The sequence below is a fragment of the Suncus etruscus genome, chromosome 11 (assembly GCF_024139225.1).
Source record: "Suncus etruscus isolate mSunEtr1 chromosome 11, mSunEtr1.pri.cur, whole genome shotgun sequence".
In the NCBI taxonomy this organism is placed as follows: Eukaryota; Metazoa; Chordata; class Mammalia; order Eulipotyphla; family Soricidae; genus Suncus; species Suncus etruscus.
Genome location: NC_064858.1, coordinates 85713540 through 85737167, shown reverse-complemented (window position 1 = coordinate 85737167; position 23628 = coordinate 85713540). Strand labels below are relative to the sequence as shown.

The 23628-nt window shown below is 38.3% G+C and overlaps 1 non-coding gene and 1 pseudogene across 1 annotated transcript; one reads left to right on the top strand and one right to left on the bottom strand.

The window, feature by feature from the left end:
* Positions 1–13053: 13053 nt before the first annotated feature.
* LOC126023633 (U6 spliceosomal RNA) lies at positions 13054–13160 on the bottom strand. Its single transcript, XR_007500740.1, has one exon. It is a non-coding gene; the product is annotated as a U6 spliceosomal RNA (small nuclear RNA).
* Positions 13161–16290: 3130 nt separating this feature from the next.
* Positions 16291–16592, top strand: LOC126023056 (COX assembly mitochondrial protein homolog; annotated as a pseudogene).
* Positions 16593–23628: the final 7036 nt, after the last annotated feature.

Sequence of the window (23628 nt, the reverse complement as noted above, 5' to 3'; positions counted from 1 at the left end):
AGCCATACAATCACCTAAATTTTGATAAAAGAGGAAAAAAAATTAAATGGAGTAAGGAAAGCCTCTTCAACAAGTGGTGTTGGCACAACTGGCTAGCCACTTGCAAAAAAGTGAACTTAGACCTGCAGCTAACATCACATATGAAGATAAAATCCAAATAGATTAAGGATCTTGATATCAGACCAGATACCATAAGGTATATAGAATAACACATAGGTAAAACACTCCATGACATTGAGACTAAAGGCATCTTCAAGGAGGAAACTGAACTCTCCAAACAAGTGAAAGCAGAGATTAACAGATGGGAATTTCTGCATCTCAGTGGAAACAGTGCCCAGGATACAAGAGCCACCCAATTAGTGGGAGAAACTATTCACCCAATACCTATCAAATAAGGGGCTAATATCCAAAATATACAAGGCACTGACAGAACTTTACAAGAAAAGAATATCTAATCCCATCAAAAAATGGGGAGAAGAAATGGGCAAATATTATTCTCAATGGGGAAAAAACTAAAAGCCTTTCCTCTAAAAATTCTGGTAGAAGACAAGGCTGTCCTCTCTCACCATTCCTATTTAACATAGTCCTCTTTCACCACTGCTATTCAACATAGTACTGGAAGTACTTGCTACAGCGATTCAGCAAGAAAAAGATATCAAGGGAATCCAGTAGGAAAGGAAGAAGTCAAGCTCTTACTGTTTACAGATGACATGATACTCTACTTAGAAAATCCCAAAGACTCTACCAAAAAGCAAACAGCAAAATGACTGGCTACAAAATTAACACACAAAAATCAATGGATTTTTAATACACCAATAATGATAAGGAAGAAATGGACATTACGAAAACAGGATTGGCAAGATTATCATCATTAAAATGGCAATACTCCCCAAAGCATAGTACAGATTTAATGTGATTTCTCTAAAGATACCCATGACATTCTTCAAAGAAGTGGATCAAACACTTCTGAAATTCATTTGAAACAATAAACACCCTCAAATATCTAAAGCACTCCTTGGTAAAGGGAATATGGGAGGCATTACTTTCCCCAATTTTAAACTGTATAACAAAGCAATAGTTATCAAAACAGCATGATATTGGAATAAAGACAGACCCTCAGATCAGTGGAATAGGCATGACTACTCAGACATACAATCATCTAATTTTTAATAAAGGAGCAAGAAATCCTAAATGGAGCAAGGAAAGCCTCTTGTCTTTTGCTTCTAAACTTCAGTAGTTGAAGATAAAAATCTGCCCAGAGTAACATCTTTGGGAAAACATCCAAGAGTCACTTCATTATCAATATAAAATAATCAGACCCAATCCCTTTTCTCTCTTCTCTCAGTCTCTAGTGAGTCTTTCAATCAATTTACTTCCTTCTTGCTGGGAAGGCAGCACCTCTCTTTTTCCTGCCTCTGAGCTGCTTTTCTAGCTCATCATCTCAGTTAACAATTCTGGTCCTTGTGGTTGCTTTTATTTTATCTGGTTTTCTTCCTTTTTGAGAGTAAAATGCAGGTTATTCTGGATGACTGGAATTCTTGGGACATTCTTGATCATTTCTAAAGTTTCCTCAGAGGTGCATCATAAAAAAATATACAACTCAACAGGGTAGAGACTTCTTTGTCTCTATCTCTCCCTCTTCTCTCCTGAGTCTGGATTTGACCTCTAACTGCAAGTATGTAGGCATGTTTAATGGAACTTAAAGCTGTTACGGTGTCACATCAACCAGGTCCCCACAATCATGGCTGCCACCCCATATGCTGGGAAATAGGTGGTTTCCATGGCAATTAGTGAAGTTGCATACATCTCCACCTCCTCCTGACCCCAGCATATCTGCTCTACTTAAATCAGGATGCATAGTAGTTTACTCTCCACAAAGCTGCCACTGTGGTCTGTGCCCTGCTTGTGCTCCTGAGACATCCTGCATCCACCTCAGCTGCTGCTTCAAAGCTATTTTCATGGTCAATTGTGGATGAGCTGATGGGAAAATTAGTTTGAGGATTGTCCAATGGGCAAGTAAAAACTAGTACAAGTTGTTCCAGAAGTCCAAGATCCCCATCATTCCTCTTTCTGGCAAGTGAGTCTGGGAACACTTCGTCTGCTCCCAAGAATTCATCATAGAGTTACTGATTCATGGGAACCATTATTGGGGGGGGGGTCACACTGTGATATTTAAGGGTTACTTCTGACTATGTACTTATGAATTACTCCAGGCGGTACGCAGAGGATACTGGGGATTGAACCCAGGTCGGTTGCATTCAAGTCATGTAACTTCCCCTATCCACTGTAGTATCTCTTCAGTCTCATATGAATCATTCTTTCACAAGGATATTAGATAGTGAGGTACTTAAAGTACCCATGATCATACCCTCCTGGGGATGTATATTTAATTTTTATAAGAAAATAAAATTGGGAACCAGGCTAAACTTAGCTTTTAGTCATACTCTGCTTTTTATTTATTTTATTTTATTTTGGTCTTGAGGTCACACCCAGCAGTGCTCAGGAGTTACTCTTGCCTCTGCACTTAGGAATCACTCCTGGCGGGCTCAGGTGATCATATGGGATGCCAGGGATTGAACCTGGTCCATCCTGGGTTGTCTGCATGCAAGGCAAATGCCCTACTGCTGTACTATCACCTCTGCCCTCTGTTGTGTATGTAAATATTTTAGGGGATTATTATGCTACTGACCCTACCCTGATCGGTGATTGTGCCCTACCCTAGGATGTGACCTGGCATTCTGCCCCCACCCTAGGGTAGTACCTGATTCTGCTTCCACCATTGGGTGGTATCTGATCCCACCATTGGGTGGTACCTGATTCTGGGGTATAAAAACAAGGGTCTGTGGAAGGCCGAGGCTTTTTGGCTGGAACTGAAGCTGAGTCTTTGGACTTCAGTCTTGTCCACCGAATAAAGTGAATATTTCCACGAGCCCGACTGTCTGCGAGCTGTTTACCCGCCGTTTCACCTCACAACCGTCGTTTCACCTCACAACTGTCGTTTCACCTCACAACCGTTGGCTGGACAGGGTGGCAGACGCGTGCTTCGAGCTGAAGGGGAAAGACCTCATCCTCCATCCCTCCATCAGTCAACCTCTTCAGGGGATGACTTGCAACATCCTCTACTCTGTTTTGATTCGTAAATAAGATGGGAATAAGCATACCAGGTTTGGATCTGATACCCATCGCCTTACTTGAGAAGGTACTTTTCTATTCTTTTTGTCTAAAAAAAAATCTACCTCTTATACAGCTCTATTTTAATCTTGACATCATTTATAAACTGTTTAATGCAAAGCTGCCTGGAAGTGGAGTGCAATGTAGAGATCAGGAAATATTAAAGCTCTACCACCCTTGACTAACAATACATGTTTTCTGGGGGAAAAGAACACTGTCCCCTCTCTTACACAATTCTGGAAGGGTCAGAGCTGGGGCAAATTGATTGACAGCATGCATCTGATCATGTATGCATGCATGTATATGTGTGTGTCTTTTTCTGTAATGGCAAAAGTGCCTTAGTATTCACACTAAGAAACAAATTCCCCTTCTTTTTTACCCCCTTTTCCTGTAAAATGCAAACATTCTATGAGTGTTCTCTGGGAGTGAAAATAATTATGAACTTTTGCCTGAATCTGTAGGTCAAGTCTGTTTGTGTGCCTTTGAGAGGAGGCTGGCTAAATGCTTTATTCATGTGCTATGTCTTATTCATTAATTTGTTAACTCACAATTAATTTGGGAAATTTCTAAGTAGGTTATTGGCAATACAAACCTGAAGTTTCTCCATCTAAATTTCTTATTTAGAAAGTGTTGAATGAAAAAGGTAGATCTGTAGAAAATAAGAAAAGATATTTCTACTAAGTAGCTATAGGGTTAACATTATAGGCCAATAAGTTAGTAATTACACTACCACACAAATCAAGGGGTGATTTTAGTAACATTATGTAGAAATATCTTTAAGGAGGGGTACAGAACTAATAACATGGAAAAAAGCTATCAAAACTATCAAAATAAAATCAAAGAGGGTTTTATGTTTTTATACACATTGGCAGTTACAATATTTTTTTCCACTGGTAGCAAAAATTTTAGTGAAAACCAAGCAACTTCTTTCAGTGTCTAAATGTGTTTGTTTTCCTTTAATTTCTACATAAAATTTTTAATCTATCTCAACCCCCAAATGGGGATAGTCTAAAGAAATTCTGGTAAATAAAAACTGGTTCAAAATGTAATGGCTTGGGTCTCTAGAGTCATAAAACTAGACATGAAATTTTTATCCCACCTATGTTAATTAATCAGAATTAGTTCATGTCATCTCAACAGGAAGTAACTGGCTTGATCTTTTAAGATTTTTGACTGGTATGAGAACAAAATGGAGTTGTTTTTGCCAGTGCTAATGCAATTTTCAAATCAGGTAAATTTATCTGAGAGGTAAAAGATAAAAAAAAATATTAAAGCAGGCAGTAAGATACAGAAACCCTATGGCCATGATTTCTCATTGTGGGATAATATAACCCAGGTGGGATTTAAAGAAGTTGTTATGTTACTAGCCCTAAAGCAGTTAAAAGCATTATTTCTCACTTACTTTGTGTATATAGGAAATAAAGTCTGATAAAACTGTAACTGGTGGTAGCACAGGCCACAAAAGGCCCCAGGGAGAAGTTCCAGTAGGATTCAAGTGTTGTGATAGGGCAATTAAGTGGGCCACCAAAAGTTTCTCTAACTCTTCTTTTGGACAATGCTAAAGCAATAAACTTACTTTTGTAGAAAACCACATGTAAGTGTAGCTTGGGAGAAAAAGGAAAAAACCTGGAGAAGCGATTTTGCAAATGCTAGCATGTGCCTCCCCATTTTGATCAATGGCAGTCTCCACCTGAGATGTGTATTCTTCCTCTCCTAATAATCTCTAAATAAAACTATTTTACTTGTATCTTCCTGGAATTTATTTGTGTCTTCCTGGAATTCTTTTTAGAAGGGAACAGTGACGAACACAAAAGCCTGGATAAGGTCTAGGACTGAGTTTCCTTTCCTACAAAGAACAATTTCTTGTTCCAACCTGGTTCCACAACTCCCTAAGAAATTGGGTGGCAGGGATCATTTCCCACACTGTGCAGACAAATGAACTTTAAGTTTATCTTGATGGCTACTTTATGAGGCTAGTGAGTCATAAAGTCTGTACTGTGTAAGTTTTCATAACAGACTTTTTTTTTTTATAAAATTTTACTGTGACCAATGGGAATAACAAGTCTTTCACAGTTATATTTAAGGTACATAGTGACAGTGAATTAGGGTCATTCCCACCACTGGTATTGTCCTCCCTCCACCCCTGTTACCAGCATGCATCCCATACCTTCCCATTTTGCCTCCTGGACTCATAACAGACTTTTATTAGTCCTATATCTCCCAGTCACTACCAGGTGACCAAGGTGAGTAGTGAGGGAAAGGCAAAATTCCTCTCTCTTCCACTTCACATAAGTCACCTACAACACAAATGACTAAAATCTCAGGACTATTTGCTCTCTGAGAGTTCAAATAACTAAAGATTTTAGGGTGGGTAGCCTCCATGCCCAAACTTTTATCAATGAAAGAAGAAGCCTCAGTTTTCCCTGCAGTTCCATCTGTCCCCGTTGACCTGACACACACGTGATCCCTATGGGTCTGACTCATTCTTTAAATAACTTAACCTTACCATTCTGGATAAGATAATGGATAATACCTAAAACACATGGCCAAATTGACGCTAATCCGATTCAAGGATTCTTGCATTCTTTGTAAAAGAATGCGAAGAATCTTTTAAAGTCTATACAAAGACTGTTTTCCTATAAAACCCCCATAAAATGAGCCCTATTTAACTTAGTCCTATACTAAGTTCCATGCCACAAGGGAGTTTCTTTTCTTCCTCCTTTACTTTCCAATAAACTTTTCTACATTCTAATTCTGAGTCTGAGCATCATTCCTATTTAATATTTTCATCTTGAAAATATTAAAGAATCTGGAAACTGAGACCCGCCATCACTGCTCCTGCATCATTTGGGGGTTCCAGGATCAACCACACAGCAGAAGAGCAAGCAGTAAGTATTGCCAAACTCGAAGTCTGTTACCTCTCTCTTTTTTGATGCCTAGTCATGTGGCCCTGTCAGAGAATTCGGACTTCCACCCACCACTTAGGTGAGTAGCACCGCTTGGCCGCTCTTCAAGTGGGTGTGAGGTCTGTCTGGCTTCCTTTCTCTGTGATCTCCACTTTTCCCTGGAGAGTAGAAGTTGCAGTTAAGGGACTGGGTTTCTTTTATGGCAATCTTCACAGAGCTGCCTTTGCCTTCCTCTGCCTCAGTGACCCCAGAGGAGAGCAAGTCCTAACTGCAACATTAACAGCCTGTAAAGGCTCCACCTCTATTCCAGACTTTCATCCAGTTCTCAACTTGTGCTCTGAGATGCCAACTTTTTTCTCCTTGTCTCTGCCTTCCAATCGCCCATCTGTACATCATTTTTTGACTCTCCCCTCTACAGGCTGCTATAACAGAGATGATATCTTTGGCATTCAGAGCTCTTTTGCCCTTCCAGAACATGTTATTTTAGGCATCTAGATAGGCAGGATTCAACCCCTGCGACTAAGTGCAGTGGTCCTAATTTCCTGGCTAGGATCTCTGTAATGTGATAGTCAACATTTGTATTGTTCAGTTTCCTAGCACCAATTTGTCCTTGTTCTAACACAGATACTATAGAGGAGCAGGTCTCATTGGTAAGGGTTAAGTCCAATTAAGCAATTCAAACCCATGCTGCAAGGTTTGGACCCATTTCGGAAAAATAGGATGCTCCCTTTCTTCCCCATTGGATAGTGAATAGGGATCCTGGGAACGCTCAGGCATCTCCCTGCTTCTACAGGGGAAAAATACCACCTCTAGAACCACTCCTTTAGTTTGTAAAATACTAGCAAGCATTTGACCCTAAAATTCTCATGGATAGGTTGATTTTTTTTCCCACAAATGCATGACTTGAGGATCCTCTGGATGGTGGTGAAAGATGGCCAGCAGAGGAAGTATTAGTTATGCTACTCATCCCTCCTCAGTTGGATTTATGTTAATGTACTGGGAAATGAATAAAGATTCTCTGTTAAGCTATTGGGAGCAATATCAACACCCTGACCTTTGTAAGAGGTGCCTAATGGATCCTGATACTCTTGTAATGTTATGTGATAAGTTTTTGGGTAAGAAAAACGGAAACTACTTTAAAACAAACTTTTCCGGGCCGGAGATATAGCACAGCGGTGTTTGCCCTGCAAGCAGCAGATGTTCGAATCCGGTGCCTGCCAGGAGCTATTTCTGAGCAGATAGCCAGGAGCAACCCCTGAGCACAGCTGGGCGTGGCCCAAAAACAAAACAAAAAGACAAACAAAAAAAAAAAACCTAACTTTTCCTACTAGCCTCAAGGAAGTAAAAGAGGAGAACATTTCTGTTGTGTTGCCACTTCCTCCTTCCTATCTAGCTCTAGACAGTATTTCTGCAAGTAAACTAGTATACCCCCCTGCATTAAGCACTGCCTGCAATCAAGCACTTAGGAACATATGGTCACTTCTGGAACAGGACAGGGTCACTTGGCTGTCTGTTCTACTCCCTACCCTGAGGCTAACACTTTACCAGCTGTCTCTCCTTGAGATGTGCTTCTCCTTTAATAACTTGGTCAACTCTATCTCTGCCTCTGTCACACTTCCAAGTTCTCCTGGCTAGAGAAACTCCAGACTCTAAAGGCTTGGACAAACCCAAGCCAACCCGCTTGCAGTCTGAACCCAGCTCCTCCTAAGAGCCCAACCTCATTGATTTATCTGGCAGGCTTGCTATCAAAAGAGCTCTTTATCTGTTGTAATAAAACAGACTGGGAACAGGATGGTCAGTGATGGTCAGGAAACACAGTTAATTCAATCAGCCTATAGGGCTTAATTCGCACCGGAGACATCCTGTCTTTGTGGACCAACCTCAGCTGCCCTTGAGAAATTTTTACAGGGTCAGAGAAATAACAAATCAATTGATCAATCAGGCATGCCTGTGTGTGTGTGTGTGTGTGTGTGTGTGTGTGTGTGTGTGTGTGTGTGTGTGCTGTGGCCAGGAATTCATTGGGCAAGCACTATATATCAGAGTGAGATGCAATCTGACAATTAAAACAGTTAAGTGCTTTTGAACCTCATTGAACCTTCTTGAAAGGTGTTTAAATAGAATGTTCAGCCTACAGATACATTGAAATCCTCAATCTGTCTATTAGAAAAAGTCAGTAATGGTTCCTAACATTTCAAATTCTCTAATGCTTTAGAATCTGTACTGCCTAGGAAGCGAGGTGCTACAGCCCATAGCTACAATGAAATAAGAGCTTTGTGAGACAGTACAGGGTTTTATTTTACAGGTGTTCACCAGTTTCAAGAAGAAATTAGGATAGTTTACCAATAACAAGTATAAAAACTATAAAAATTAAGTCAAAGGGGGCCAGAGAGATAGCACAGAGTAGGGCGTTAGTTAGCCTTGCACTCAGCCAACCCAAGACAGGTGGTGGTTCAAATTCCGGAATCCTATATGGTCTCCCGAGCCTGCCAGGAGCGGTTTCTAAGCACAGCCAGAAATAATCCCTGAGCACCTCTGGGTGTGACCCAAAAACAAACAAACAAACAAACAAAAACAAGAAAAATTAAGTCAAAGTTTTCCTTGTGTTTTATAGACATTGATGGTTCTAATGTTTTGGGGTTTTTTTGTTTGTTTGTTTGTTTGTTTTGTTTTTTGCCTATAACTTAAAGTTTGGTATTAAGAAAGAAGGCCTTGATGCTGGAGCGATAGCACAGTGGTAAGGTTTTTGCCTTGCACTCGGCCAATAAAGGACGGACCCCTGGTTCGAATCCTGGCATCCCATATGGTCCCCCCCCTCACACACACACACACACACACACACACACACACACACACACACAGTCTGCCAGGAGTGACTTCTGAGTGCAGAACCAAGAGTAACTCCTGAGTGCCACCAGGTGTGACCCCAAAAACAAAAACAAACAAAAAACTCAAGGCCTTCTTTCTATGTCTAAATATACATGTTTGTTTCTGCTTCAGATGTAACTATGAGTTGAAAAGATTGTGGTGAATTAAAAAAAGACATATTCAAAGAGAAATGTTTTAGTTTGAAGAGTCTTACAATTAGATAAAAAAAAAAAACTTTATCTTTTTGTTGATAAAGAATCAGAATTTGCACCTGTTATCTAAGCAGAGAAACAGGACTTTCAAGAGTTGTTGACCAAAGTTATTCGCACTAATAGTTTTCAAGTCAGGTTAACATGGTTGAAAGGCAAAGGAGTGAACCAAAATTTAACAGCCCTAGGAATATTTGATCTCTGAGATTTTTAGTAACTTAAACTTTTGGAGTTAAATATCAAAAAGTAAATATTGAGCTGTTTCAGATATTTTGAGATCCTGAAGTCATAGCATTGTGCCTTGATAAGAAGTTTAAAAAGGTTTTTTATAGAATGTAAGTCCAGTGTCAGGTCTTTTTACAGCAGAAAAAGTAAGTGGGCCACTTTAACTTTGAAGTTTCTAGGAAAAAAACCTTTTGAATTAAGTGGTTTTTGAAAATGGAAAATCAGGTAACTATGTTGTTAACTGGTCTGCCCATTACATTGAAACATATGAGATAAAACATATTGAGATAGTTTATTATATGTCAGTCTTGTCACAGTTATCAAACCTAGTCTTGATTTTAAAAGAACTAAACTTTACTTGCAAGTATGATCTATTTTTGTTTTGTTTTGTTTTGTTTTTGTGCCGGAGGTCCTCCGGGATGGCTCTGCACTCAGAAGTGACTTGATATCACAGCAGCAGGGCTTTTGCCTTGCAAGCAATCGACCCAGACAGACCTGGGTTTAATTCCTGGCATCCCATATGGTCCCCTGAACCTGCAGGAACTATTTCTGAGTGTAGAGTCAAGAGTAATCCCTGAGCACTGCCAAGTGTGGCCCAAAAACCAGAGAGAGAGAGAGAGACAGAGAGAGAGAAAAAGAGAGAGAGAGAGAGAGAGAGAGAGAGAGAGAGAGAGAGAGAGAGAGAGAAGTTATTAAGTTATTCCTGGCAGGCTCAGGAGATATATGGGATGCCAAGAATGAACTGAACCCAGGTCAGCCCTGTGCAAGGCAAAACCCAGACCCATTGTGCTATCACTCAGGGTCCCCTATTTACAAGTGTGAAACCCTTACTGTTTCATGCAAATTTATGTGAGTGTTTTAAAGCCTTTAATTTTTGTGTTTTTTTCCTAGAAATCAAAGTTCTAAGGTCAACTCTAAAAGACTAGATCTTTCTGGTTAATTTACTATGCGAAGCAAACTTTTTGCTAAGTGTAGTATGTGTTATAAGATCTTTGGTTGTGAGCATTCTGAAGCCTTATGCAATTTATAGAACTGTTATCATTGTGAACCAGACCAGTGCCATTACACAGTTTGGGCCTGAATCTAGGAAAACAAATGGAGACCAAGCCTGCCCAATGCCAGGAATGAACAGGACTAGTAAACAAGATGCAAGACTTCAGCTAACCTCTATTTTGCTTATTTGTACTTTGAAGGAATATGGATAGGTGACTTGAATATGCTGGTTGAATATATATAATATATGTATATACATATAATATATTCATATATATATAAATTGTGTGCTGCCCCATGCTCAGAGCTCCAATCCCTTTGACTTTCAGGCCCTCAAAGCTGAGTCTTAATAAACCTGCCTCCTCTCTGTGCCTTCTATTCTGCATAGAAACCGGCCACCTAACAGGTGGAGTTATAATCATTTAAAAAGAAAGGTATTCTGTTAAAGGAAAACTGATTGGCTGTAAATTAGAATGAATAAGAGTTCAATGAATGTGTAGAAGGCCTGAGGAAACCAGCCTTAAAATAAAAACTGAAAGGTCTAATTTAAGGCAAGACAGACCGTTCTGGGATAGCTACGTACAAGGCAAATGCCCTACTGCTGTGTTATCACTCCAGCCCCTCCTTTTTGCTTTTTTCTCTTCCTTCCTTCCTTCCTTCCTTCCTTCCTTCCTTCCTTCCTTCCTTCCTTCCTTCCTTCCTTCCTTACTTTTCTTTCTTTTTCTTTCTTTCTTTCTTTCTTTCTTTCTCCATTTCTCTTTCTTTTTCTTTCTTGCTTTCTTTGTCTAGTTTTTCCACTTCATGTATTCATCTTTGTCAAAGATGAATTGTCCTTTGATCTAAGAATTTATTTCTGGGTTCTCAATTTTAATCTATTGTCCTGATTTTCTATCCTTATTCCAGTACTGTGCTGTTTGGTTATTACTGTGTTACAGTTTAATTTAAAATTTGAATGTGACACCATTCAACTTTTTCCTTTTTCTTCTTTTTTTTTTTTTTTTTTTTTTTTTTTTTGGTTTTTGGGCCACACCCGGCGGTGCTCAGGGGCTATTCCCATTCAACTTTTTTCTAAACTTTAGCTCTGAGGAAGTTTTCAATTTCATATAAATCTTATTAATGACTATTCTAAGTCGTTAAAGCATATTATTAGAATTTTCTTTGGGAATTGCATTGGGAAGGATTGTCACTTTGGCAATATTCATTCTTCCAATTATTAAATATGGAATATTTTCCATTACTAGGTGTCCTTTCTTATTTTTTCATAAGTGATATAATTTTAAGGTTTAGATCTTTCATTAATAACAGGTCACTAGGTATTTAAATATTTATGCACACTATTTTGATTGTGTAGTCTTTTTTATCTATTTTGCTTCTAGCTGGTTTCTGTGTATTACTTTTGTAGCCTGTCACTTTGCTGTACTGCTTTATTGTTTTAAGGATATTTTTAGAACTTAACAAGAAAAATATCTAATCCCATCAAAAAATGAGGAGGATAAAATAAATGAACAGATACTTTCTCAAAGAAGAACTACAAATGGCCAAAAGGCACATGAAAAAATGCTCTACATCACTAACAATCAGAAAGATGCAAATCAAAACAACAATGACGTACCATCTCACAAATCACAAAAAACAGGAATAGTCAGTGCTGGTGGGGATGTGGAGAGAAAGGAACTCTCGTTCACTCCTGATGTGAATGTCATCTAGTCCAGCCTTTATGGAAAACAATATGGAGATTCCCAAAAAACTTGGAAATTGAGCTCCCATATGATCCAGCTATACCACTCCTAGGGATATACTCTAGGAACACAAAAATACAATACAAAACTGCCTTCTGCACACCTATATTCATTGCAGCACTATTTACAATAGCCAGGATTTGGAAATAACCCAGATGTCTGACAACAGATGAGTGGCTAAAGAAGTTGTGGTATATATACACAGCTGTTAGGAGAGATGAAGTCATAACATTTTCCTTTTTTAATGTTTGTAGTTATTTTTATTATCATTATTGTCAAAACCATGAGGAATTTATTTTTTGCATTTTCTTTTTCATTAATATTTTTATTTAAACACCTTGATTACAATAAAATTTTCCTATACATGGATGGACATGGAAACTATTATACTAAGTGAAATAAGTCAGAGAGAGAGACAGACACAAAATATCCTCATCTGTGGGATTTAAGAAAAAATAAAATACATTATTGTAATAATACCCAGAGACAATAGAGATGAGGGCTGGAAAGACCAGCCCATGATATGAAGTTTACCACAAAGAGTTGTGGGTGCTGTTAGAGAAATAATTACATTATCAACTAGCATGACAATGGTAATGAGTGAGAGAAATAGAATGTCTGTCTCAAATACAATTAGGGGTTGAGGGAAATCATAGATTGGGGACATTGGTGGTGGGAAGGTTATACTGGTAAAAGGGGGTGTTCTTTTCTATAACTGAAACCCAACTACAAACATACTTGTAATCACTATGCTTAATATATTATTTTTACTTTTAAAAATTGATATTTTAATGGGTTCTTCTACATATAGTCTCATGCCATATTAAAATACTGATAATTTCTTTTTCAAATTGGATTCCTTTGATATCTTTTGCTATGGCAAGGACTTCCAAGGCTATATTGAGCAATAGGGATGAAAGTGGATGTCCTTGCCAGATCTTAGAGGAAAAACAAATTAACTTCACTAATTTGTGTGTCATCCTTGTGCAGGGGCAATACTAATCTTCTTTGTATCATTCCAATTTTAGTATAAGTACTACCAAAGTGAGCATTTGTTGAGAACTTTTCCATCAATATTCATCAGGTATATGGCCTGTAATATTTTAGTAGCATCTCTATCTACTTTTGGTATTAGTGTAACATTGACTTCATCAATACTTTTAAGAAGGATTCCCTTTTCTTTGATATTTTGGAAGAACGTAAGGTATAAAGGTATTTTATATATATATATATATATATATATATATATATATATATATATATATATATATATATATATATATATATATGTCATCTTTGAAGGCTTGATAGAAGTCACCAGTGAACCCACCTGGACCAAGGTTTTATTCTTGGGATGACTTTCAATTACTCTTTCAATTTCCTTACTCCCTTCTCATTCAGTTTTGGGAGGTTAATGAATCTAGTCATTGTTATGTTTTTCTAGTTCTCCAGCTTACAAGCATAGAGTTGTTCATAATAGCCTCTCATGTTCTTCTGTATTTCTGAGCTGTCACAATTTTTCTCTTTTCATTTCTGATCAGATTTATCTCTTTTTTTGTTTGCTTGTTTGTTTGTGAGTTAAGGGTTTATGCATCTTATTTATTCTTCTGAAGAACTAGTGGCTGGTTTCATTTTCCCTTCGTTTTTTGATTACTAGAACATTGATTTCTGCTCCAATTTTTATTATTTCATTCTTTCTACTAACCTTTGGCTTTACTTTTGTTCATCAAGATACTTAAGCTATGTGGTTAGGTTTTTACTTTGAGCTTTTTCTTCTTTCCTCAGATAAATCTGTACTGATTATTATGAATTTCCCCCTTAGTACTGTGAAGCAGTACTGATAGTCTATTGTTCTTGTCTATTTTGAGAAATCTTTTTTATTTCTTCTTTGATTTCATCTCTGATCTAACTACTTAGCAATATAATGTTCAGTTTCTAATAATTGCCAATGTCCCCATGATTTTATAATTAATTTCTACTTTCATGACCTTGTTGTTTGAGAAGATACTTGATTATATTTCTATTTTTATAACATTGTGAATATTTGAGTACTATCTAGTACTCTCTAGTACTGTCCTAGAGAATGTTTCATGTATACTAGAGAAGACTAAAACTGTGCATTCACATTTACATTTTTCTTTTTTTTTTGGTTTTTGGGCCACACCCGGTAATGCTCAGGGGTTACTCCTGGCTATGTGCTCAGAAGTTGCTCCTGGCTTGGGGGACCATATGGGACACCGGGGGATCGAACCGCGGTCCGTCCAAGGCTAGCGCAGGCAAGGCAGGCACCTTACCTTTAGCGCCACCGCCCGGCCCACATTTACATTTTTCTCCCTGCACTTTTTCAACAACAACAAAAAAGTTTTATTGAAGTGCTAGAATTTACAATGCTTTTAATCATATTTTATTTTCCTGATATTTTTATTATTTGTTTTTGTTTTTGTTGTTTCTTGTTTTACTTACTGTTAGCTTGTATGAATGTTTCCCATCCTTTTAGGCCTGTTGATCTTGAATACTCAAATAAATTTTTTATAAGCAGGCCTGTTGATCTTGAATACTCAAATAAATTTTTTATAAGCAGGCCTGTTGATCTTGAATACTCAAATAAATTTTTTATAAGCAGGTTCCTGATCTACTTAGAAACTCGGTCTTTAGAAAGAAGAAATCAGTCCAATAATATTTAGAGAAGTTATTGTTATAAAAAAAATGTTGTCACTTTTCTATGAGGAATTTTGTTGTTTCACCAGTTGTCTTTTTTCCCATAGGATACCATTTAGTATTCTCTCCATGGTTGGTGTAGATGCAGCAAATTACTTCAGTTCATGTTTGTGTGTGATTTTTACTGTCTTTCAAATCAATTGACAGCCTTTTAAGGGTAAAAGATCCTAGGTTGAAGTTGGTTTCTTTTATCTTCAATGCTTTGAATATATCATTTTATTCTCTTCTGTCTATAAAGTTTCACATGAGACATCTTATTGTGGGTTTTGTGTTATATCCCTTGTATGTGGTTTTGTTTCTCCCTTGCAACTTTAATCTCTCTTCTCTCTCTCATTCATTTATGCCATTTTTTATCACAAATATGTTTAGTGTTGTGTTTAAATTTAATTTGTTTCTTACTCTTTGGACCTTTTACTCTGCAGATATCTTCTAGTGACTGGGGAAGTTCACAGCTATTGTCTTCAGTCATTTTCTCTTTTCTCTCCTTTGGGTATTCCTACAATTCTAATATTGTTCCTTTTGCCTATAGTTTACTACAGAACTTATATTTTATTTCATACATTTAATCCTCCTTTATGTTACCTCTTTATTTATTTATTTAGTTTTTTACTTTTTGGGCCACACGTGGTGACACTCAAGGGTTACTCCTGGCTATGCACTCTGAAATTGCTCCTGCTTGTTGGGGGATCATATGGGATGCTGGGGGATCAAACCACACTTTGTCCTAGGTTAGCACATGCAAGGCAAATGCCCTACTGCTTGCGCCACTGCACCGGCCACTATATTACCTCTTCTTTTTCTTATTGATGGTGATATTGTTGTTGTTTTTGATGTTCTTGTTGACATTGATGTTGATTTTTCTTGTTGATGTTAATGTTTTGCATTCAAACAAATGAGTTGATTTTCAGCTTTCAGTATTCTTCTGTGATACTTGCTTCTTTTAGCTACTTTAATTCTATTTGAATGAATTCTTTAATATTTTCATCAGTTTTTGTTTGAGCTGAGAGAATTTCTCCTCTGGTTCCTTCTTAATTTCAACTACCATCAAGAAGACTGTTTTTCTAAGATCTTTATGAGATACTGTTGAGAACTTCGATAAATCTAGGACTTCTGTACCCAAATGATAAAATTCACTGTGTTCTTTTGTTGTTGCTGCTGTTGTTGTTTTTCATTACTCAGAATGCTTTAGGGATACTATGATGAGAGACTAAATTCCACATAGTCTGAGCAGTGACCAAGTATACTCTATCAGCTTTCTGTTTATAGAATTCTGACCAATATTACTGTGTTATGCAGAACTTTCAGCAGGACAGGCACAGGTGGTGATAAGAAACAATTCCTAGCTTTTTTCTTCTTCTGCCTGCCGGAAACTCCAGGAGATCGCCAGTGCAGTGTAAGCCCAGGGCTTCATCTTCCAGTCCCCTTGCCCTGTGTTCACGGTGATGGGCCTTGACCTCGCAGCATCTAAGACATGTTGAAAAAGATGTTTTGATACCTAAAATAATGAGAGAAAAAGCCCAGGAGAGACATTCTGAACAAGTTCAAGATTTTACCAAATGATGCAAGGATTCAGGATTGCTTATGGTAGTAAAATGCCAGAAAGAAAACTCTGCATTTAAAGAATGCCTCACGTCTTGCTATAAAGATCCAGCCTTTTTTTTTTTTTTGAAGAATGCAAAATGGAATACCTAAAGGAAAGGGAAGAATTCAGAAAAACTGGAATTCCTACCAAGAAAAGGCTACAGAGGCTTCCAACAAGCATGTAGTCAAATAGTAAAATATTCAGCACTCTTATGCTAATGGAAATCACGATCACCGGCAATAGACTCAAAGAGAAGGATGTTTGCTTTCTCCTAAATTATGGAAATATTAAATTCTATCTGAAATAAGGTTAATTGTAATGTTTTATTAAATGTGATAGTGTAAACTATAAAAGAGGATATGGTTTGCCTACTATGTATTTTTCATAGAATTTACCATAACTATAGTTCCATGGGAGTGGTATTGATTTTGGTGGGGTGAGGGATTATCAGGGGGCATTGGACCAAACCTGATGGTGCTTAGAGCTAGCTGTTCTTGGCTCTATGCTTAAGAGTGACCCCTAGTGGTGCTAGATGGGAACTTTGGGGTTTTAAACTGGTAATTGCTTTAACCTGTTATGTACTATCTCTCTGGTTACTGACTTTGAAGATCGTCGTCTTTTATGCTTTATTCCAGCATATAAATGGTTTGTTATACAGGCCAGTAAAGTAAGAGTAGTACGTCTTCAAAGATATTTAGTACTTTTGAATTAAATACCAAAGCTAATTAATAATTATTATTCAAGGATGACAATAATTCAAAAATCATTTCTGTTGGAATTACTGTGAGGATTCAGTATTACAAGAGGATTTATGGGACAATGCCTGAAACATGTTAAATATTTAATTTAAAAAACGTTTTTGGTTTATGAGGCCGGAGAAAGAGCATGGAGGTAAGGCGTTTGCCTTTCATGCAGAAGGTCATTGGTTCAAATTCCGGCATCCCATATGATCCCCTGAGCCTACCAGGAGCGATTTCTGAGAGTGGAGCCAGGAGTAATCCCTGAGCACAGCTGGGTGTGACCCAAAAACAAAAACAAAAACAAAAATTTAGTTTTTAGGCCATACTGGTGTTCAGGGCCTGCTCTAGTCTCTACACTCAGGGATCACTCCTGGTGATACTCCAGAGACCATATGAAGTGCCAGGGATTACCCCTGGACTGAGTATGCAAAGCAAGCACCCTATCCATTGTACTATCACTTGGTCTGTAAAATGTCTTATAATGGGCTATATTAGTAAGGGCATATTTGGAATATAGGGCTCAAATACTTAGAAAGTTAGCTTACACTCTGGTGGAATATTTATTAAAATATATTTAGTTCTTTGATCTATTTGGCTATTGCAAGTACTTTTAACCACATTTAAAAGCTGTGTTTGTAAGTATAAGTTAACATCTGTAATACTTTCAGATTCATATCCCAGTATAATAATTTGGTTCTAGAAGAACTTCTATAAGAAGTTATATTTTTGTTGTATGAGCTGTTAGTTTCACTCTAATCATTGTATAACTATATATACACACATACATATATAATATGTTTACATGCCATTATGTAAATTTATATTTATTTTTCATTAAAATGTGATTCATATACAAGAAATAGGAAATAAGTCTTAATGGCAGGAAATGTGAGTGGAAGGCTAGATGTAGAGTAAGACCTGGTAAGTTTGTTGACTATTCATGTGTGTGGAGTAAGTGGGCAAAATAGGCACAGTAATGAAAGCAGCAGCATTGATTTGGATATGGATAAGGCCTTCCAGGAAGAGCAGTGGGACTCAAGCATGGTGCTGAAGGGAAATCAGCTGAGAGCACAGGGAAGCTGTAATAACAGGAGAGGAAGAAATTCTATCTTAAAGTTAAAACAAAATTTTAATGAAGGTTTTGGGTCACATTCAGTGGCCCTCCGGGGTTACTTCTGGCTTTGCACTCAGAAATTGCCCCTGGCAGGCTTGGAGAACCATATGGGATGCCAGGAACTAGGGTCTGTCCTGTGTTGGCCACGTATAAGGCAAACACCCTACCGCTGTGCTATCTCTCCAGCCCCCATGGTCATGGCTTCTATATTCGTTGCAGCACTATTCTCAATAAGCCAGATTCTGGAAACAACCTGTGTCTGAAAGCAGATAAGTGGCTAAGAAAAATATGATACATCTACACAATGGAATACTATGTAGCTATTAAGAAAAGCGAAGTCATAAAATTTGCTTATACATGGATGGATAGGAACAGTATTATACTGTGTGAAATGAATCAAAGGAATAGATATAAAATTATTTTAATTATTTGTGTGATATAAAAATGGTGTGGTAATAATATCCATATACAAAAGAAATGAGGGCCAGGAGAACTGGTCTATAATAGTAATCATGCCACAAAGAACAAGGGAGTGCAGTTAGGGCAGAGAAGAGACCACTATGACAATAATAGGAGTGATTTCTCTGTAGAAGAACTGGTGCTAAAAGGGGTTAATATAAAATATGATACTCATTCACTAGCCATATTGCAAACCAGTGTTTAAAAGGGAAGAAAGGGAAACATGAGTGAGTGAGTGTGGTACATGCAGAGAGAGACAGAGACAGAGACAGAGACAAAAAAAAGAAAAAGAAAAATGTCTGCCATAGAAGTAGATGGGGACACCAGGGGAAGGGCAGGAAGCAAACTGGGAACATTGGTGAAAGGAAATGAGCACTGGTGAAGGGATTGATGTTGAACATTGTATAACTGAAACTGGATCATAAGGAACTGTGTAACTATCTCACAGTGATTACACATAAATATTTTAAATTTGACAAATAAAACTTAAAAGCTTAACTTAAAGGTTAAAAAAATGATTTGAGAATGGATCAAAAAGTTGTGGTATGGCCACTGTCTAAAAGAATAAAATAAGAAGCATCCTTCCAAGCCCAGTACCATTGTTTAATAATTCTTCCCTTGGGACAGCGAGGCCTGTGTCAGGCTGAGCAACAGGAAGGCTCCAGCTCTAATGCCTTCTACTGAACTTGAATGGGGTCGTGGTGCCTCCTTTCTTCTCCAGCCTTCCCTCACTCTCCTTCTGTATTCCAGTACCAGCACTGTACATCTGCCCTTTGGCTCCAGCCAGATTGGTACCAGGGAGGGAATAGGAAACCTCATTTCTTAATCCCCCCACACACCAAATGCAAATGAAGCTGTCTTTGGATCTTTCCCAGCATCTTTCCTTCCTTTCCATCAGTCCTCATTTTCCCAAACCACACAGACGCTAGTGTGTCCTCATGAAGTCATTTTAATTTATATCATAGTCTTCCTGGCAAATCAGATCTAGCACTTATTTCAACAGCCTGAGTAATACAGCACTCCAAACCACTAATTGCAAACTTCAATGGGGAAGCTAAAGAATACATCTACTGTAGGGGATATGGAAAGAATTCCTGGCAAATCTCCAAGTCCACCCAAAAGCCTGAATCTTATTGGTAAGGACATAAAATCAACACTTAATGGTTTAGCAATGGAAAAACTAGCATGTGAAATTAAGAACTCTGTAGATGAACAATTAACCAATTCAAAGAACTCTTTCAGAAGATGAGATAATCCATACAAATGCAACTGAAGGAACTAAAAGGCATATTAGTAAGCCATAATAATAGAATTACATAGATGGAGAATTGCATAGATGAAATTGAAGACAAATTACAAGCCAGGTGGAATAAAGAAGTCAAAAAATAAAGGAAGGCAAAATGCTAGAAGAAAATGTAAGTTATTCAATGAAAAAAGACAGGAGAAATAAGCTCCTAATTATAGGAACTCCAGAATGGATTAAACTCTCTCGTCAAGAATACATACAAGGGGCCGGGCGGTGGCGCTAAAGGTAAGGTGTCTGCCTTGCCAGCACTAGCCTAGGACGGACCGCGGTTCGATCCCCCGGTGTCCCATATGGTCCCCCAAGCCAGGAGCGACTTCTGAGCGCATAGCCAGGAGTAACCCCTGAGCGTCAAATGGGTGTGGCCCAAAAACCAAAAAAAAAAAAAAAAAGAATACATACAGCTCTTTAGATTGAACAGGTGTCCAATCAACTGCTCTTTATAGATGTCTATAATTATGTTCTAATGTTTAGATCCACAGAAACTAATGCAGAATGCATTTGGAAGTCATGGACTCCCACTACAGTAATTAAGTAGTTTTTTTGTTCATTTATTTTTATTTTTTATTTTTTTACTATAAGTAGTTTTAATATCTTCATTTTACTATGTTTATAATAACTCCTTGATCTTTTTGTTTACAGTGGTACTTGGAGATATAGTTGGTCACTCCAGTTCCACATTACAATGCTATACTCTATTAGACTCAGAAGACAGGGCTCATTATGATAATGTCAAGACAAAAATTCTAATCCATTCATTTTCTACTTGATTATGCCTGCTAATATAATATAATGTTTATGTCCATAGATAGCAATGGAATATTTAACTGCATGCCATGAACTTCTGTTACAGAGCTCATTCATTGACTATGTTATTGTAATCTGTTTTCAATTGTTTACCATTATACTATAATGGTATAATGGTAGTTTACCATTATACTATAATGCTCATAATTTTATATTTTTATATCTTTAAGCACCATGATTGCAAACATGTTTGCAGTTGGGCCTCAGTCATAGAAAGAACAACCCCCCTTTACCAGTGTAAATTTCCACTACCAATGCCCCCCTTCTATCTCTTCCCCCAACCCCTGATCTATTTGAGACTGGCATTCTACTTCTCTCACTCATCAACATTGTTTCTGTGATCCCAGTAAAAGCTCTTCACAATCACGGTTGTTGCTGTGAGGTTTCTGTAATTAGAGATTCTGGTTTCTGTACAGATCCTATGTCTAAGTCAAGATGACATGTAGTATCTTCTGGTTTCATCTCACCACTAGGTGGCAAGAAAAGAACCCTGCCTGAAAGCAGGTTGTTGCTGTTACTAAGTCATCAGGGTGTCATAAGAACCCTCTTTGGAGTAAGTCGATGCCAGAGCAGCAGTAGGGCCTTCCCTGGTAGAAGTTTGATTCCTGGTGATGGTGTAGAAAACTGTGGTTGTTTCCATAGGTGGTATCTATGGTTCAGGGATAAATAATCAATGTCCAATCTTCTGAAGCCTAAGCAAAGTCACTATCACAAATCTTCAGGGTGTAAGGCCCCACTGCAGTATAAAATTTGTGTGTTCCTATCTCTATTTGATAAGAATTTGTTTGCACATGTAATATTTCCCCTATTTTAATGTCCTTATGCAAAAAGGAACAAAGTCACAAGGTATTACTGGTGGATATGATGGCTGAGGTAACGAATCCACTAATCCCCATAACCTGGTTATAACATGAACTCTAAACACTAGAGAAATTTATCTACTAGAATTCCCTAAACAGATCCCCCAAAATGGAAGAAATTTCTGCTACATAAGAAGATATTCAATAAGGGTTTTACCTATTATGGGAATATATGTAAAGAACTATTCAAAAGAGATATACATGGTTCCTTTAAGTCTTTTAAAATAGTTGAGGAAGGTGAGGGTAAAGTCCAGAGCACAGCTTCAACCTGTGATTGGGTCTTGTGGAGTCTAAAAACCGGCTTCAGCTGTCACATATCAGAAAATGTCCTCAAGCAGGGGGCTTCTCAGAAACTGAATCTGGTAGCAAGCAGTGCCTGGTGGTTATCCACAGAGATTGGGAGAGAGATGACCCCCTTCCTGTGTCACTTCAGTAGCAGTACTGAAGTGCAGTGCAGATGCACCCCAGCAGATCTCAGATGAGTGAGGTTAGGATAGACTCTTTTCTCCCCTCTTCTCTCCTGAGCCCCTGTCAGCTTCGTGGCTTATATGGAGATACCAAGACCATGATGCCTGCACTCACATCATCTGATGTTCTACGACTTCGAGATTCAGAGTGAGGCTCAGGTCTGGGGAGTGGGAGATATCTCTCTGCTTGGCTCCTGGAAATTTATGGGTTTAAGAATTTGGGGTCCAAAAAAAGGGGAGGCGGAGAGATAGCATGGAGGCAGGGTGTTTGCCTTGAATGTAGGACAGTGGTTTGAATCCTGGCTTCCCCCGAACCTGCTGGGGGCGATTTCTGAGCATAGAGCCAGGAGTAACCCCTGAGTGCTGCCGGGTGTGACCCAAAAACAAAACAAAACAAAAAAGAATTTGGAGTCTCTGAGACAGCTCCTTCCCAGGAACTAAGCTCTGATTCCCCTAGGAAGGTCCAGTCTCTTTAAGGTAGACCTATGTCTTGAGGGCTTCATAGGCCTCTTACTTTCCCTGAGGTTCCTTTACATGGGTCAGGGCTAGGAAGGAACTGAAGTTCTTAGGCAGAAAGAGAGACTGTCTCTGGGGGAGCAGAGAGCCTAAATTGGCCCTGCAGATAAAGTGACCAAAACCCTTGGTGCTCTCTGTTTGTGCTCCTCAAGAAGGTCTTTTGACGACTGAGGGTGGAAGCCTCTTCTCCTCTGTCCTCCTTCTTCCCAGTTTCCTGCAATCAGAGACAGTATGCACAAAGAGGGAGAGGCCTGGAGTGGAAAACTGGCTCCTAGTCTTGCCCCATGCAAGCCCTGTTGAACCGCCTTATTGAATCCCCTTCTTCTGAATTTTCAGTTAGGACAACTATCTGATACAAGCTTAACTCACTTTCCCTTGGGGTACAGCCTTCCTTGCTAGAGTGAAATTCTGAAACCCCATTCCTGCTCAGGGCAGCCACTTTGACATTCTCAGTCTGAATGTTAAATCAGGAGAACTGAACATAGAGTCCCAATGTGCAAGTATTTCAGGAGAAGGAAAGAAGGGGTATAGAAAGTGAAGAGTGTGGTTGAAGAAATACGTTTGAGAATTCTTAGTAATCTGATGGCATCTATTAGGACTGGCCAAAGTAGCAGAGACTTGCCTCTCTATAGTTTGCACTTCACATGTCACATAACCTTGAACATTTTAAACATTTTAACATTTTTTTAAATAAACTTATTTTTGGCTATCAAGAAATATTTTACTTATAGACTAATAGATTCTGGGTTGTATAGAACTTTCTGGAGCAAAAGAAGTCATGAGTGGAAACAGCTTAGGAAGCCCTGATTATAGTATGCAATGAAAACACACACAACTAAAAGTGGGGAGGGAGGGTGAGCAAAACCTTTAGACTAGTCTACAAACATACATCTGCATTTTCCATGTCATCTGCCTATACACTCTTTCTCTTTCCTGACTCTCTTTCTCCAGGCT